Source organism: Eupeodes corollae, chromosome 1, assembly GCF_945859685.1.
Source record: "Eupeodes corollae chromosome 1, idEupCoro1.1, whole genome shotgun sequence".
Lineage (NCBI taxonomy): Eukaryota > Metazoa > Arthropoda > Insecta > Diptera > Syrphidae > Eupeodes > Eupeodes corollae.
In genome coordinates, this window is record NC_079147.1 from 277396972 (window position 1) to 277402971 (window position 6000).

Sequence of the window (6000 nt, forward strand, 5' to 3'; positions counted from 1 at the left end):
TTTCAAATTAATAGGTGAGTCAGGAGACCAGGATGCATTTAATAGCATATCACTTTCATTTTTAGTTAAAGATAAATAATTTTTGATTGTTGATGTTATTCCGACATTTCTATTGTAGTCGATTTCCTTGCCATTGAGTTCATAACGTATTTCATCAAATAGAAAAGCCATGGCATTGTTCACAAGTTTTGTATTGGCTATTTCTTTTACATCTGCTGTCGATAATGATCCTTCAATATATAAAAAACTTTCCGAAGGGAGAACATTAAGATTTTGATGTTGTATACAAATCTGAATGATGTCATTTCGTTCAAAATTGTTTTGATATGGTGAATAAGTATGGTACTCATATTTAGAAATACTTTCACTTATTTCAGGATCTTGGAAAATGTTCAACATTATTTATTACTTCTTTTTTTTAATTGAAGACCTATTGACAACAAAAAGTCCTGATTATGTTTGCTAAGGCAATGTGTTACCGCAGCTGCGTTGGAAGCTTGATTGAAGACTAGATTATTCTTAACAATGTTTTTATAATAAATTGAGTTGTTGTCTATGCTTTCATACACAATCATTTTTCTGGTTGTAAATGTAACCGAACCGTTATGTTTTCTCCTCTAAAATTAATATCTTTACCGTCTTGGTCGCAGAGCTTAAGGCACAATGATGTTATTCGTTTGACGTTCACAGGTAAATAAATAACATTGCTTGGAACTTCTATGATTTTATAGCCAGGACTTACTTTAACAGAGAATTCATGTAAAATATGCGCCGATTGGTTATTAATGTACGTTCCATCTATGATATTACATTCAATGCGGATTGTATTAACTCTATTTATGTTAACATACAGATCTGATTCATGTAGCAAGTTTGATTTCAACAATTTCTCACTAAATCCTAAAAGCGAACCAATAGAATTTGGTTTTGAAAAGTCGATATCATCTGAACTGAAAATTTCACATTTCAGAGTGTTGTTGTTTGCTTTGATTTTAATTTCAATTTTCCTTTGGTTTTTCTTTTTTTTATTTATATCATTAATTTTTTTTTGTATTAAATTATTAATATCTTCAATTTCATATGAACCAATAGGAAAAGAAATAACACTTTCACCGATACATAACATGTTATTACTCTCATCCACATTCGGAATTGAATTATATGTTTGAAAATCTATAAGTCCACATACATAATTCGAATTAAGGACGATTGGTGGAAAATACTGAGCATTAAGAGTTGACTCATTTCCACTTAAAGCAAGTGTTAACGACATGTTGATTAAAAGACAAATGACACATTTTTCATTTCTACACAACATTTTATTCATATTTGATTACATTATTATATTAAAATAAATAAATAAATAAATAAATAAATAATTTTACATTACATTATTATATTAAAATAAATAAATAAATAAATTTTTTATATTCTAAGTCTATTACATTACATTATTATATTATATTATCAAACAATCTTTTTTCAATTTTTTTTATAGATATACATATATACTACAGGTTTTTTTCAAAGTAAGGGATCATTGTCATTTGGAATATTTTTATGTCCCCAGGCAAGTGTGCTGATGTTATCTGCACATATGTATCTTTTTGTATCCTTAAAACTTAATGCCAATTTATTTAAATTTTGGGTGTAAATTGTATGTAATTTACTCCTAAAAGTTAACATATTTTCATATTTTTCAATTTTGTTAAATAGACAACTTTTATAGTCATCTATACGTAATCTTTTGGTGACAGATCTTTTGACTCCTTTAGCTTTCTGGACAGATTTATCATTTTGTACGGTGAAAGAGTACATTTTAGCTCTCAAACCAACAAATTCCAACATTTTTTTCCCACAGGTCTCGTCTTTAAACATACCTAAAGATTTGTTATTCATCCTAGGAATATTATGTTGGTTATTGGGATCAAAGTCATATGTATCAAACCTTAATGGTATATCATCCAAAATATCCGAATAAAAGTCTTCACATTTTATATTATAAATAAAGGAATCAGTATCCATATAGTTGAGAAGAGCATGTTCATGATATTTTGGTTTGATATAGTCATAGTTGAATTCATACATAAGAATTTTTGAGAGCTCAAGTACTATGAAACCTAGATAAATCGGTTTGTTGAGTGTAACATTACATTTACTCATCTGTATAGCCAACAATGGGTTAGATACTCGATCATCTTCATGGGCAAATTGTAAGGAACTATGGAAGTTTGGTCTCGCAATCCAACCTCTAGCACCCAGTGATTTTCTTTTATTTTCCCATCGCGTAACAATTTTAACATCAGTACGCTTCTCAATATTTTCCATTGTTTTTCCGTAAATAGAAAGATTCATTAGCTTGAAAAACCTTTTCTGAAAATCAGTTTTAGCTTTCTTTCTAAGTTCGGTATTAAGGGAAATATATTGTTCTAGCCATTTTGATTGTCTAAATTTAATCACACGATGGACTTTTTTTAAAATCAAACCATGTTTCAGAGCTTGCTTTAAACTCTCTAGGTGAATAACGTAGTTCACTTTTGGTAAAAAACTTGCCACCAATTTCTTGAATTTAGAGCCTGGTGTTGCTATATTTTCTGGGCAAAAAGGCAAATCATTATGAATATCATGAAGATGTTCGGGATATTCTAAATCAACTTCTAAAACATATCCAACATTTATATCATTTAGACTTTCTATATGTGTCAGAGAAAAATCTTGTGGATTCTGCCATTCAAAACCTCCACAAGGAAGATTCTGAGACATTGCCCATCCATATAAATTATTGGCATCTAAATAAACCAAGTATGAAGATGGTTTTTCAGAGTCATAGGACTCAACAAATTTATTATTGGCTCTGGAATATCTATGACTGCATTGGGTTAGACCACCTCTTATCCCTTTTTGAAAGAAATTGTACATTTCAATGTCAGTCAAGAGTTCCAGTTCCACTTTTGTCACTTTCAACATAGCATCCCAAGATAAACCAGGAGCTGTATAGTAGTGACAAGGATCTAGAGAGTATCTATGTTTGCAGACTTTTCTGAAATTTTCAAAAATGTCAGCTAACAACACAACATCACTTTTTAAGTATATTTCCATATAATTTTTTAGATTATTACATTTAAAATGTGTCCATATATTTATGGCCAACTGATAATCCTCCAATGAACATTCCTCATTCGTGAGTTTGTTGAAAAACTTCACTCTTTCAGGAAGACATGGCTCAGACATTTTTTGCCAAGAATCCATAAAATCATATGGAAATACACCTTTTCTTTTAACTAATTCCAGACTTTGCTCTGTTTCAAAGCATTTTCGGGTTATTGTAAAGTCTGAAGAAACTAAGTTCCTAGCTAAACTATCTATGCTATCACCCAAAAAGCGAAAAGAGTCTAAGAATCTAAGTTCTATTGAATGCTTTTCATCAATAGAAATTTTCTTAGAAAAAGAAATATATTTTTCCTTATTAAGTGGTATCACTTTAATTTCACCATCGATTTCTCGAAGCGATTTGAAAAATAAATGTGCATCATAACCAGATAAATTATGAAACAAAATTGGGAAAAATGTTGGCATCTTATACTTAAGGTTACAAAGATTATGGGCTGCCCCCCTATATTCACCTGTTAAGTGACAATGATCCCTTACCTTAATTTCTCCTAGTAGCATGTTGATCTTGTTGCGGCATATTATGCAGATTGTTGCCTTCTCAAAGCAAGATGCCTGCATCGCTGAGAGAGGTTTCATCGGTGTCACGGTTTTAATATGTTTATTATATTGATGCATTGTATCTCCAACTAAACTGTGAATGAACTCACTAGCACAGTTTTCCCCTATAAAGAAAAAAGAAATACAAAAATATAAGAATTTAGTTCATAAAAAAAAGTTATTATTAAATATTACCTATGAAAGTCCGCATTAAGTCTTCGGTTTCATCAAATGAGCATTTCATGTAGTATGAAAATGCACAGGGAACGTGTTCTTGGAGGTTGGATGTTGACGACGTTGACGGGTCCGGTATACATGTATCAATCGGTTTTAAGATGCATTCAAAATCAGCGTATGTTACAAATGGAACCATCATTTGTTTATCATAGCTTGAAAATTTGATCATCTTGTTATCATTTGCTGGCATTTTTGTTACAATTTGTTTGCACTCGCTCTTGTGTTTATCAAATGAGCGGTCATTGTAAAAATGCTGCAAGCAAGTATTACAGAACAATAATCTTCTTCTTGAACTTTCTAATACTTCACTTGTGATCAACCGACTGATATGTTTTATCCACATAAAGTGCGTAACTTCACCGCTCATGTGGAGTAAAAGATTAACATGATTGTGTTTCTCTTCCATTGTCATGTAATATGGACCCTCAATTTGTGATTTTTCCCCCTCAGAAATTCCAAAAACGTTGATACTTATGTTGTTCTTAGTTTCAAACGTTTTTATTTCTGGTAGGTCAAGGGGAAATGAAAGCCCTGTGAAATCCAGAATGATATTGTCCAGGGCAATTATATCTCTGGATATATCAGATACTTGATAGTAGGAAGATGTTCTCTCTACATGCGACTCAAGCTCTGGATGAAAAGCAGATATAATCGCCCATTTAAAACAATATTCATCATTGTTCTGTACATTTACAATGGCTTTCTTGGCCGCGATATTTTTTGGCAAAGATAAATATCTTGAACCACTCAATGGCTGGTATTTGTTGATATTGATTTCAACTGATTTTATTCTTATCAGTGCCCATCCACTATCCCTTTCTTGGAATTCATCCATTTTGGTTAGGATAGTCTTGAACATTTCCTCAAGAATTGGATTTATTTCTATTTCCAGGAAAACTGCTTTCATTTCCGCAGCCATTGATTTCAGTTCTATTACCATTTCCTCACCACTTATTTTTGCGTACTCTGCAAATAGTTCCAAATTGAATTTTATTGATTGGTGTTCACTAATTTTTTGTTGTAGGATTTCATGCATCATTGCTTTATTATTATTGAGGAAAACCATCGCATCCAGTTCATGTTCATTTTTATTTTGAACAGAAAGGGATATTACTCGATTCTTAAATGAATTCCTTATTTCATTCACGTTTTCCTTATAAAGTATTTGCACTTTGGTTTTGTGAACATTTTTGCGTATATGTTGTACCCATTTGCTTTTGGGTATTTGTTCTTCGCAAAATGTACAAGTAACCGTGCTTGTATTCTTTATCTTTGGTGCAATTCCCGCTGCAGAAGTTGATGGTTGGTCGTCAATTATTTTCGAAGCTGCTGATGAGATTGATGGTCGTTCTTGTTGCTGTTCCTTATGTTGTTGTTGAAGTTCGCGTATTTGTAATTGAAGTTTTTCAATTAATTTCTGATGTTGTTGAATTTGCTGTTGTTGTTGTTCTGGTAGTTGTTGTTGTGGTTTTTGTAGTTGGTTCAATGGATGTCCTTGTCCATTTCGATTCTTTGCGCATTGAATTAAATGCGACTTTTGATCTGTTTGAGATCGAAACGTCTCCCCACAAAGAAGACAAGATCCCGACAAGTTTAAATGCTTCGTTTTAATGTGACGATTTAACACACCGACACTTGAAAACATTTTCTTGCAAAACGCACAAGATTTTGTATTATTCATCTTTATTTTTTTTTGTTTAGTAGTTTACAAACAAAAAAGGTAATAACTTTCAAAACAGTTTTTTTAATTAATCTTTGTATGAAAACAATATTTCAAATATTTAATTTTATTTTATTTTTATTTTTTTTTCTCCACACTTTTCACTTGTATTAAACAAATTTTTATGAAAAATAACTTTTAATATTTGTTTTTTTTTTCCAAACTTTTCACTTGTATTCAATGAACAAAACTTTATGAAAAATAATTTTAGTATTTGACAAATTAAAATTTTTAAATAAACACTTTGCACAGGACTTCCTTTTGATTTGAAAACTAATTTCAAACTGAATTTAAAAAAGGAAAGTCTTACGTATTTAACCTCGTTATGTAGCTAT